Genomic DNA, 13,306 nt, shown 5'->3' with positions numbered 1-13,306 from the left:
ATGAATTACTTAGACTTGCCAAGAAATTTCAAAACAATTAAGTCAGCTGATTTTTTCCAACAGGTAAGAGGGGAACACTATGCTATTAACTCCAACACAATTATGATTGATGAAAATAACACAAGTATATTAATTGACACTTTTGACAAATTTTGCATTCTTCAAATATTTTTTTTGTCTGAAAGCAATTTCGAAGATATACAACTGCTTTTCATCCATGTAAGACTTGCTTTTTCTTATAAACATGGATCAAAACTTATGATAAAATATTTTATTTAGTCTAGAATTTTTCTCTAGAGAAATATATTTGCTCTATTCTAGGTAAGTATGAGTAGTCTAGGGATACTGATTTGGGGGTTGATGGAGGGGGACAATAAGGTACTAGGCTTAAAAGTGGGAGCATATCAAAGGACCTCAAAGAGTCCCTAATGGGCAAAGCTGGAAAATTTAGGCAGCAAAATAAATATTGGATTGATTGTAACCTCAAATTAAAAAAAAAATTTGTGTGTCCATACTGATTTAAATGGTTGAATAGATAACACTTTTCCTTATCAAAGAATTCTGAAGACTATATAGTACATACCATCCCCACTTTAGGAGGTGAAGCTTAATTTATCTCCCTTTGAGTATCAGCTGGATTTAGTCAATTACTTGCAACAAACAGAGTATGAGAAGGGAAAAGAGGAACTTTACAGTGGAAAATGAGGCAGACATTGCCTTAGCCTGGTGAGCAGGTACCAGAATATCATGTACCACTGATATGATAAGAAAGCACTTCATTGGTATAATATTCTGCACAAAATTCACAATCCCGATCAGGAGAGAAACATCAGACAAAGCCAAACTGAGAGAAGTCAACAAAATATCTGATCATTACAACTCAAAACTCTCAAGGTCACAAAAAGTAAGGAAAGAGGGAGAAACTGTCACATTGCAAAACACTATAGAAGGCATAACTATTAAATGTAAAGTGATATTCTGGGTTGGATGAAACAGAAAATAGTAGTGGGAAAACTAGTGAAATTCAAATAAAATTTGTAGTTTAGTTAGTAGTATTTTGCCACTGTTAATTTCTTAGTTTTGACAACTGAACCACAACTATGTAAGATGTTTACATAGGGAAAACTGGGTGAAAGTAAATAAGAACACTAATATTCTTGTAACTTTCCTGTAACTCTCGAATTACTACCAACTAAAATTTTCATTATAACCAAACAAAAAAATACAACATATATAACATGTGAAAGCCATAAAAGTAGTCCTTTAAGGGAAATTTATAGTCATAGACACATTAAAAATGATTATGTTAAACATTTATGAAATAAACATAAATCCAAGAAATTGGAAAAATAACCAAAGAACAAAGAAAATAACATGAAAATAGGAATAAATGAAATAGAAAATATAAAACTGAAAAGTAAAAAAACTGATGGATAGATAAGTCTAAAAATGAACAACAGACAGACTTCTGGCAAAGTTAAATGAGAAAAAGTATTATTATGGAAAAGGTGACCTAACTACGAATAAAGCTGAGATTTGAAAAGATAGTATCAGCAACCTTCTGCAAATCAATTTGAAAAGTTTTCCAGGAATTTCTCCTTTAAACAACTGCTACACACACATACACAGATAGAAAGCTTAAAGAATCCTATAATTAGTAAAAAAAAAAAAAAAAAAAAAAGTACTTTAAATCCTTCCTATACTCTCTCTCTCTCTCACTCAGCAGGCCCAGATGGTTTTCCAGATGAATTCTACCAAACTTCAAGGACAATATCACCTTGGTATTAAAACCAAGCAAAGACAGCATGAGGAGAAAAATATAATCAACTGAGCTCCCATATGAAAATAGATAGGGAAATCTAGATAACATATTAGTACATCAAATCTAACAATGTTTAAACAGGTAACAGAGCATGACTGTACTAATCACATATCCACCAAGAAGCAGACATCACGGTGGGATAATATGAACATGAGGTTTATTGAAGGAAATTCCTGTGGAGGGTAAAGGTGAGCAAACAGGAGGCAGGAGAGCTTTCAGACTGGTGTGAAAGGAGGGGAGAAAAGAGGAAATGAAGTAAAAAGAACATCAGACTGCAGTGCTATTCTCAGGAAGTTTTGACAAGGCCATTGAGCAGTCCATAGCCTGTGCTCCAGCTAGTCATCCATCAGAGGACCCTCATGTCCCTCAGGAATGAGCCTGTATCAGTCACCGGCTGAGTCAATAATGGCAGAGCATCTGAAGAGCTCAACCATGCCCCGTGGTTAGCACGGCCACAACTCAAAGGGTAGCAACTGCGGCTGTCAATCAATTATACTCTGCAAAGCAGGAGATCTGCGCCCTACACTTTCACGGCTGCCGCAGTGATCAAGTTGCGTTTTCTCCAGGAATCCAAAGGATCTAAAAATGAAACTCACCACATGCACTGGACCCAAATCGTGTGTGCCTCTTCAGGTCCCCTCAGCTCTAATGCTGCACAGATGTCACCATTAGGACCTCAGTAGTCATTTCGCTAATGAGTTCCAGGCGCTCCCTTTTGACTGTCATGCAGAACGGAGCCAACCAGCCACTTACCAGGATTCTTGACATGTGATTCTAGGTATGAATGAAATGCCATACTGCAGAGCATGGAACCTGGCATCCTGAGCTGCCATCAAAGGGGCCAGATGATGGAATTCAGATACATGCTTCATCCTCCTGTGTACTGCTTAGTGACACAGATCACTGTGCAATCCATTCAGGAAGTTTCTGATGCTGAATGAATGCAACTACCTAGAGAACTGCCAGATCTCTTTTCTGGCTACTCATGAAGTAATCAACATGGTAATCCAGTCCTTCACAGAGCTTCCCATCTTTCCTTGCCTCCTTTCCAGTTTCCTACTCTCTTACTACCCTAGGTTTGCATGTCCCAAATAAAGTATCAACATTTTAATACTTGCTTCAGGTTCTGTTTCCTAGAGAACCCAGGTCACTACAGCACATTAAAGATTGAAGTTGAAAATCCAATCTGAATACATAAAGAAAAACTTGATAGCACACAAAATAATCTAAAAATCTCATTAAATGAGTAAAAAATTTTTAATGTCACAAAGCATATATCTGAAAAACCCATTCTAATTCTTAGAAATTAAGAATTAGAAACACTACCTTTAAAATCCATTGTAAGAATCACACAAATGTGACAATACATTGTGGCAGTCAATAAGAATTTATTAATGAGGTTGTTTACAAAGCTAAGGGCAGGGTTAAGGGAAACTACCAAGGATGCTGCTGCACCCCATGGCTAGCAACAGAGAAGAAAATACTTATTACCTTGGGCTAAAGGAACAATTTACCAGATCTAGAGAGACTGGGGTCTGCAGGACATGCGTGCGTGCATGCTTGCTTGCTTAGGTGCTCAGTTGTGCCCGACTCTTTGTGACCCTTTGGACTGCAGCCCGCCAGGCTCCTCTGTTCATGGGATTGTCCAGGCAAGAATTCTGGAGTGGGTTGCCATTTTCTCCTCCAGGGGATCTTCCTAACCCAGGGATTGAACCAGCATCTCCTGTGTCTCCTGCATTGCAGGCAGATTCTTTACCTGCTGAGCCACTGGGGAAGCCCTTGCAAGACATGATCTGTGGCCTTCAATAGAGGGGATACAGCCAACCCTCAGTAACCTAGTAGATTTGTAGGTGTATTAACGAAATCTTCAAAGTTCTTTCTAGCATACCTATAGTGGGTTAACCAATGTCCCCACAAAGTTCATGTCTACCATGTGTGTTTATTTGGAAATAGAGTCTCTGCAGATGTAATCAGAGTAAGGATTATGACAAGATCATGTAGGATTAGGTTATGTCCTAAACTCAGATACAGGAAAGGACACAGATATACACACAGGGAAGAAGTCTATGAGAAGATAGAGGCAGAGACTGGAGTTATACTCACAAGCAAAGGAACACAAGCAGTCACCAGAAGCTGGAAGAGGCAGGGCAGGATTCTCCCCTAGAGGTTCTGAAGGAGTGTGTCTTGCAGAAACCTTCATTTCAGACTTCTAGCCTTCAGGATTGTGAGAGACTGTTTTGTTATTGTAAGCTACCATGTGGTAATTTGTTATAGGAGCCCTAGGAAACAAACCCGAATTTAGAGAGAAACCACTTTTCTCCTTTTTTTCCTTGACTAAGGAGTAGTAGGAAAGAAATCCAAACATAAACAATGGAGTTGACTCTACAATAAAAATAGAGCTTACACAACTATATCTTTAAAAGAACGAAACCATCCAAGCTCTCTGACACATTCTCCCTTAGAAAACTACACACACACACACACACTTTAATTAACAGATATAAACACTGGAATGGAACATTAAGAAGATTAAAAGATTTCAGCCCAGGTACCTAAAAAGAACTGCACAAAGCTTAAAGTCTACCCTTGGCTAATAACTCAGACCAAGAAAATAAGAATAGAATACAAAATACCCAGCCTTCAAAGAGTTCCTTGATGCAAGGTGGTATCCTGTGATTATGATAGTATCACAGATCTTAGATTTAAAAAAAATATTGAGACTGCATCACACACATACCAGTTAGAGCAATCTGACTAATCACTGAGCAAAATAAAGAACTGTTACAGTAAATATGTAATATATATCATAGTCCAAGAAGGAGTGGGGGTTCAAGAATAGCATACTAATGACTAAAAGATAAAGTCCAATCTAAAATAAAACAGTTCAAAGAAGAGAAAGCCTTCACCTACTGGGTTGGCCAAAACGTTCATTTGGGTTTTTCACTCAAATGAACGTTTTGACCAACCCAACACATTCAGTCCATATCTTCTTGAAAGTAATACCCAGAACATGTATACAATAAAATAAATACACACACAAAAAAAAATATAAATGAAATAATAAGATAAAATGGGATTGCATTTCTAAGGAAACAAAATAAGCATGAAAACTCTGAGAGAGAATAAGAATATAGAACTAACTAAACACAAAAGGTAGAGAAGGAAATGGCAAACCACTCCAGTATCCTTGCCTGGAAAATCCCATGGACAGAGGAATGTGGTGGGCTGCAATCCATGGGGTTGCAAAGAATCGGGAATAACTGAGCAACTAACACACACACACACACACACACACACACTAATACAAAAGGGGCTTCCCCAGTGGCTCAGTGGTAAGGAATTCGACTGCAATTTAGTAGTCACAGGAGATGCGAGTTCAATCCCTGGGTTGGGGAGACCCCTTGGAGGAGGGCATGGCAATCCACTCCAGTAGATTCTTTCCTGGAGAATCCCATGGACAGAGGAGCCTGGCAGGCTACAGGCCATGGGGTCACAAAGAGTCAGACATGACTGAAGTGACTTCACACGCGCACACACAATACAAAAGAGATGCTACTAAAAGTAAATTATTATTATTATTATTATTATTTTTAAAACCTACCACCGTCGCCCCTTGTGTCAGGATGGAAATAAGACACTGAAGAGACTTTCAAACAGAGAGGCCAAAATAAACAAACAGGGAACCGCTCTGGAAGTGACAGGGACAACAGATTAACACCCTGTAGTTTGAGAGTCCCTTGGACTGCAAGGAGATCCAACCAATCCATTCTGAAGGAGATCAGCCCTGGGAGTTCTTTGGAAGGAATGATGCTGAAGCTGAAACTCCAGTACTTTGGCCACCTCATGCGAAGAGTTGACTCATTGGAAAAGACTCTGATGCTGGGAGGGATTAGGGGCAGGAGGAGAAGGGGATGACAGAGGATGAGATGGCTGGATGGCATCGCTGACCCAATGGACGTGAGTCTCAGTGAACTCCGGGAGTTGGTGATGGACAGGGAGGCCTGGCGTGCTGCGATTCATGAGGTCGCAAAGAGTCGGACACGACTGAGCGACTGATCTGATCTGATCTGATCAGAAGCATTGGAAGGGCCTATAAACCTTGAGAAGAAGTATAAGATGGAGTAAGGAACTATCTGAAACTGAACTGATCCCACACTGCCCTCAACCACTCCAGAGAAATTCCTAGATATACTTTTACTATTGTCATTTTTTAATTTTGAAGTTCTTTATTACTCCTTTAATCTTAATTTTTATAACCTATTATTACCTTGCAAAAAAATAAGAGATGCTATTTTAGAAGCAAATTTCATATATTTTTTTTTACAATTTTTGTGATTGATTTTGTTTTGTATTTTTAATATTGTATTTTTCAGAGTCTAATCTCTACTCCTGATTTTTAATCTTTGCTTTTTGGTATTTGTTATCAATTCTGGACCTTTTAATCTAATCTTCAGTAACCATTTTTACTTAGGGGTGTGATTACTGACTTGATTGCTCTCTCCCCTTTTGACTCTCCCTTCTCTCCCACAGGTCACCTATATCTTCTCCCTTCCCCTTCTCTTCTCTACTTAACTCTGTGAATCTCTCTGGGTGTTCCAGACTGTGGAGACAACATAGGGAATTGATTACTGGCTAGCTTGCTCTCTCCCCTTTTGATTCCCCCTGTTCTCCTCCTGGTCACCTCTATCTCCCTCATCCCTCTTCTCTTCTCCATGTAACTCTGTGAACCTCTCTGGGTGACCCTGACTGGAGAATCTTTTCACCATTAACCTAGATGTTCTATCATCTGTGTTGTATGGATGGAGAAGTCTTGAGGCTACTGTAAAATTAAGACTGAAAGCCAGGGGCAGGAGACTTAAATCTAAAACTTGAGAACACCAGAAAACTCCTGACTCCAGGAAACATTAATCAACAAGAACTCATTCAAAAGCCTCCATACCTACACTGAAACTAAGCTCCACCCAAGAGCCAACAAGTTCCAGAGCAAGACATACCATGCTAATTCTCCAGCAACATAGGAACATAGCATTGAGCATTAAAATACAGGCTGCCCAAAGTCACACCAAACCCATAGACATCTCAAAACTCACTAATGGACACTTCGTTGCATTCCATAGAGAAGAGATCCAGCTCCACCCACCAGAACACAGATGCAAGCTTCCCTAACCAGGAAACCTTGACAAGCCACTAATCCAACCCCACCCACAGGGAGAAACCTCCACAATAAAGAGGAATCACAAACTTCCAGCCTACAGAAAGGCCACCCCAAACACATCAATATAAACAAATGAAAAGGCAGAGAAATATTCAGCAGGTAAAGGAGCATGATAAATGCCCACCAAACCAAACAAAAGAGGGGGAGATAAACAGCTTACCTGAAAAAGAATTCAGAATTATGATAGTAAAGATGATCCAAAATCTTGAAAACAAAATGGAATTACAGATAAATAGACTAGAGACAAGGACTGAGAAGAGGCAAGAAATGTTTAACAAGGACCTAGAAGAAATAAAAAACAGTCAATCAATAATGAATAATGCAATAACTGAGACCAAAAGCACTCTGGAGGGAACCAACAGTAGAATAACTGAGGCAGAAGACAGGATAAGTGAGGTGGAAGATAGAATGGTGGAAATAAATGAAGCAGAGAGGGAAAAAGAAAAAAGAATTAAATGAGGACAACCTCAGAGACTTCTGGGACAATGTTAAACACCCCAATATTTGAATCATAGGAGTCCCAGAAGAAGACAAAAAGAAAGGTCATGAGAAAAAACTTGAGATAATAGTTGAAAACTTCCCTAAAATGGGAAAGGAAATAACCACCCAAGTCCAAGAAACCCAGAGAGTCTCAAACAGGATAAACCCAAGGCGAAACATCCCAAGACACATTAATCAAATTAACAAAGATCAAACACAAAGAGCAAATATTAAAAGCAGCAAAGGAAAAGCAACAAATAAAATTCAAGGGGATTCCCATAACAGCTGATTGTTCAATAGAAACTCTTCAGGCCAGAGGGAATGGCAGGACATACTTAAAGTGATGAAAGAGAAAAACCTACAACCCAGATTACTATACCAAGCAAGGATCTCATTCAAATCTGAAGGAGAAATCAAAAGCTCTACAGACAAGCAAAAGCTGAGAGAATTCAGCACCACCAAACCAGCTCTTCAACAAATACTAAAGGATCTTCTCTAGACAGGAAACACAGAAAAGTTTTATAAACTTGAACCCAAAACAATAAAGTAAATGGAAATGGGATCATACTTATCAACAGTTACCTTAAATGTAAATGGGTTGAATGTCCCAACCAAAAGACAAAGATTGGCTAAATGGATACAAAAACAAGACCCCTATATATGCTGTCTACAAGAGACCCACCTCAAAACAAGAGACACATACAGACTGAAAGCAAAGGGTGGGAAAAAGATATTCCACACAAATGGAGAACAAAAGAAAGCAGGAGTAGCAATACTCATATTAGATAAACTAGGTTTTGACATAAAGGCCATGAAAAGAGACAAAGAAGGACACTACATAATGATCAAAGGATCAATCCAAGAAGAAGATATAACAATTATAAATATATATGCATCCAACATAGGAGCACCGCAATATGTAAGACAAATGCTAACAAGTATGAAAGGGGAAATTAACAATAACACAATAATAGTGGGAGACTTTAATACCCCACTCACACCTATGGATAGACCAACCAAACAGAAAATTAGGAAGGAAACACAAACTTTAAATGATACAATGGACCAGTTAGACCTAATTTATATCTATAGGACATTTCACCCCAAAACAATGAATTTCACCTTTTTCTCAAGTGCACATGGAACATTCTCCAGGATAGATCACATCCTGGGCCATAAATCCAGCCTTGGTAAATTCAAAATAATTGAAATAATTTCAAGCATCTTTTCTGACCACAATGCAGTAAGATTAGATGTCATCTACAGAAAAAAAAAAAAAAAACTATTTAAAATACAAACATATGGAAGCTAAACAACACACTTCTGAATAACCAAAAAATCACAGAAGAAATCAAAAAAGAAATCAAAATATGCATAGAAACAAATGAAAATGAAAACACGACAACCCAAAACCTATGGGATTCAGTAAAAGTAGTGCTAAGGGGGAAGGTTCATTGCAATACAAGTTTACCTCAAAAAACAAGACAAAAATCAAATAAATAAGCTAACTTTACACCTAAAGCAACTAGAAAAAGAAGAAATGAAGAACCCCAGGGTTAGTAGAAGGAAAGAAGTCTTAAAAATTAGGGCAGAAATAAATGAAAAAGAAACAAAGGAGACTACAGCAAAAATCAACAAAACTAAAAGCTGGTTCTTTGAGAAGATAAATAAAATAGACAAACCAGGCAATGGCACCCCACTCCAGTACTCTTGCCTGGAAAATCCCATGGATGGAGGAGCCTGGAGGGCTGCAGTCCATGGGGTCGCTGAGGGTTGGACTCGACTGAGCAACTTCACTTTCATTTTTCACTTTCATGCATTGGAGAAGGAAATGGCAATCCACTCCAATGTTCTTGCCTGGAGAATCCCAGGGATGGGGGAGCCTGGTGGGCTGCCATCTATGGGGTCGCACAGAGTCGGACACGACTGAAGTGACTTAGCATAGCATAGCATAGCATAGCATAGCATAGCATAGCCAGACTTATCAAGAAAAAGAGGGTGAAGAAGCAAATCATCAAAATTAGAAATGAAAATGCAGAAATCACAACAGACAACACAGAAATACAAAGGATCATAAGAGACTACTATCAATAACTATATGCCAATAAAATGGACAACTTGGAAGAAATGGACAAATTCTTAGAAAAGTATAACTTTCCAAAACAGAACCCAGAAGAAAGAAAATCTTAACAGACCCATCACAAGCACAGACATCGAAACTGAAATAAAAAATCTTCCAACAAACCAAAAAGCCCAGGACCAGATGGCTTCACAGGTGATTTCTATCAAAAATTTAGAGAAGAGGTAACACCTGTCCTTCTTACAGTCTTCCAGAAAATTGCAGAGGAAGGTAAACTGCCAAATTCATTCTCTGAGGCCACCATCACCCTAATAACAAAACCAGACAAAGATGCCACAAAAAAGAAAACTACAGGCCAATATCACTGATGAACACAGATGCAAAAATCCTTAACAAAATTCTAGCAAACAGAATCCAACAACATATTAAAAAGATCACACATCATGACCAAGTGGGCTTTAAAACCCCAAGGATGCAAGGATTCTTCAGTATTCACAAATCAATCAATGTAATACACCATATTAACAAAATGAAAGATTAAAAACCATATGATTATCTCAATAGATGCAGAGAAAGCCTTTGACAAAATTCAATATCCATTTATGAGAAAAAAAAAAAAAAAACCTCCAGAAAGCAGGCATAGAAGGAACATATCTCAACATAATAAAAGCTATATATGACAAACCCACAGCAAACATTATCCTCATTGGTGAAAAATTGAAAGCATTTCCCCTAAAGTCAGGAACAAGACAAGGGTGCCCACTCTCACCATTACTATTCAACATAGTTTTGGAAGTTTTAGCCACAGCAATCAGAGAAGAAAAAGAAATAAAAGGAATTCAGATTGGAAAATAAGAAATAAAATTCTCACTGTTTGCAGATGACATGATCCTCTACACACAAAACCCTAAAGACTCCACCAGAAAATTACTAGAGCGAATCAATGAATATAGTAAATCAGCAGGATATAAAATTAATACACAGAAATCCCTTGCATTCCTATACACTAACAATGAGAAACAGAAGGAGAAATTAAGGAAACAATTCCATTCACCATTGCAACAAGAAGAATGAAATATGTAGGAATAAATCTACCTAAAGAAACTAAAGACCTATATATAGAAAACTACAAAACACTGATGAAAGAAATCAAAGATGAGACAAATATATCATGTTCATGGATGAGAAGAATATAGTGAAAATGAGTATACTACCCAAAGCAATCTATAGATTTGATGCAATCCCTATCAAGCTACCAATGGTATTTTTCAGAGAACTAGAACAAATGATTTCACAATTTGTATGGAAATACAAAAAACCCTAAATCACCAAAGTAATCTTGAGAAAGAAGAATGGAACTGGAGGAATCAACCTGCCTGACTTCAGACTATACTACAAAGCTACATTCGTCAAGACAGTATGGTACTGGCACAAAGACAGAAATATAGATCAATGGAACAAAATAGAAAGCCCAGAGATAAATCCATGCACCTATGGACACCTTATCTTTGATGAAAGATGCAAGAATATACAATGGAGAAAAGACAATCTCTTTAACAAGTGGTGCTGGGAAAACTGGTCAACCACTTGTAAAAGAATGAAACTAGAACACTTTCTAACACCATACACAAAAATAAACTCAAAATGGATTAAAGATCTAAATGTAAGACCAGAAACTATAAAACTCCTAGAGGAGAACATAGGCAAAACACTCTCTGACATGAGTCACACCACCTCCCAGAGTAATGGAAATAAAAGCAAAAATAAACAAATGGGACCTAATTAAACTTAAAGGCTTTTGCACAATGAATGAAATCATAAGCAAGGTGAAAAGACAGTCTTCAGAATGTGAGAAAATAATAGCAAATGAAGCAACTGAAAAAGAAATAATCTCAAAAATATACAAGCAGCTCATGCAGCTCAATATCAGAAAAATAAACGACACAATCAAGGAAACAGAACTAAATAGACATTTCTCCAAAGAAGACATACAGATGGCTAACAAACACATGAAAAGATGCTCAAAATCACTCATTATCAGAGAAATGCAATTCAAAACCACAATGAGGTACCATCTCACGCAGGTTAGAATGGCTGCTATCCAAAAGTCTACAAGCAATAAATGCTGGAGAAGGTATAGAGTAAAGGGAACCCTCTTACACTGTTGGTGGGAATGCAAACTAGTACAGCCACTATGGAGAACAGTGTGGAGATTCCTTAAAAAACTGGAAACAGAACTTGCATATGACTCAGCAATCCCACTGCTGGGCATACACACAAAGGAAACCAGAATTGAAAGAGACACATGTACCGCAATGTTCATCGCAGCACTGTTTACAATAGCTAGGACCTTGAAGCAACCTAGATGTCCACTGGCAGACGAATGGATAAGAAAGCTGTGGTACATATACACAATGAAATATTACTCAGCCATTAAAAAGAATACATTTGAATCAGTTCTAATGAGGTGGATGAAACTGGAGCCTATTATACAGAGTGAAGTCAGAAAGAAAAACACTAATACAGTATATTAACACATATATATAGAATTTAGAAAGATAGTAATGAAGACCCTATATGCGAGACAGCAAAAGAGACACAGAGATAAAGAACAGACTTTTGGACTCTGTGGGAGAAGGCGAGGGTGGGATTATTTGAGAGAATAGCACTGAAACATGTATATTACCATATGTGAAATAGATCACTAGTCCAAGTTCAATGCATGAAACAGGGCACTCAGGGCCAGTATACTGGGATGACCCTGAGCGATGGAATGGGGAGGGAGGTGGGAAGGGAGTTCAGGATGGGGGACATGTGTACACTCATGGCCGATTCGTGTAGATGTATGGTGAAAGCCATTACAATATTGTAAAGTAATTAGCCTCCAATTAAAATGAATAAAGTAATTAAAAAATAAATAAATAAAAAAACCTACAGTTTTCTCCATGTACCTTCTATACTATTCACACAGAAAACTACTGCTGATACTTTTGGTCATCAAATGTGTGGGGGATTTTGCCTCACCAAAGCAATTCTGTTACACCAGCTGGGTACTGTTATGATTTAACATTCTAACCCTATTTACTGGAGATATTGTCAGATTCCATAGGTTAAGGACTCATTGAGTTCCACAAGACTGTCCCCTACTTCAGAGGCCAATCTCCAGTAGTAGGTCCCTGCTGCTGCTGCTGCTAAGTCGCTTCAGTCATGTCTGACTCTGTGCGACCCCATAGAGGGCAGCCTACCAGGCTCCCCTGTCCCTGGGATTTTCCAGGCAAGAACACTGGAGTGGGTTGCCATTTCCTTCTCCAATGGATGAAAGTGAAAATGAAAGTGAAGTCGCTCAGTCATGTCGGACTCTTAGTGACCCCAAGGACTGCAGCCCACTAGGCTCCTCCATCCATGGGATTTTCCAGGCAAGAGTACTGGAGTGGGGTGCCATTGCCTTCTCCGAGTAGGTCCCTAGGTTATCCACAAATTCTGTCTGACTTGGCTATAAATTGGAGATTCCTATAACCTCCTCCACACTGGATTTGATTATTTGGTGGAGCAGCTCACAGAACTCAAAGAAACACTCATCTTTGTCAGTTGATGAAAGGATATGATAAAGAACACAGAGTCAGATGAAGAGTTACACAGGCAAGGTCTTGGAGGGCCCCAAGTGCAGGAGCTTCTGGGACGTCCACATGGAGCTGGGATGTATCACCCC

At 38.4% G+C, this 13,306-nt stretch overlaps 1 protein-coding gene across 21 annotated transcripts in view; it reads right to left on the bottom strand.

Annotated features, from left to right (window-relative positions):
* Positions 1-13,306, bottom strand: part of HHLA2 (HHLA2 member of B7 family) — a 160,638-nt gene that overhangs the window by 75,590 nt on the left and 71,742 nt on the right. Inside the window, exon 2 of one of the 21 annotated variants that reach the window (XM_055568092.1) lies at positions 3,926-4,101. The exons of the other annotated variants lie outside the window; for them this stretch is intronic. The gene's annotated coding sequence lies outside the window, so the exon portion shown is untranslated. The remainder of the gene's footprint in view (positions 1-3,925; positions 4,102-13,306) is intronic. 21 annotated transcript variants of the gene reach the window in all.

Source organism: Bubalus kerabau, chromosome 2 (assembly GCF_029407905.1).
Source record: "Bubalus kerabau isolate K-KA32 ecotype Philippines breed swamp buffalo chromosome 2, PCC_UOA_SB_1v2, whole genome shotgun sequence".
Taxonomy (NCBI): Eukaryota; Metazoa; Chordata; class Mammalia; order Artiodactyla; family Bovidae; genus Bubalus; species Bubalus kerabau.
This window is presented reverse-complemented; position numbering and strand designations above follow the sequence as displayed.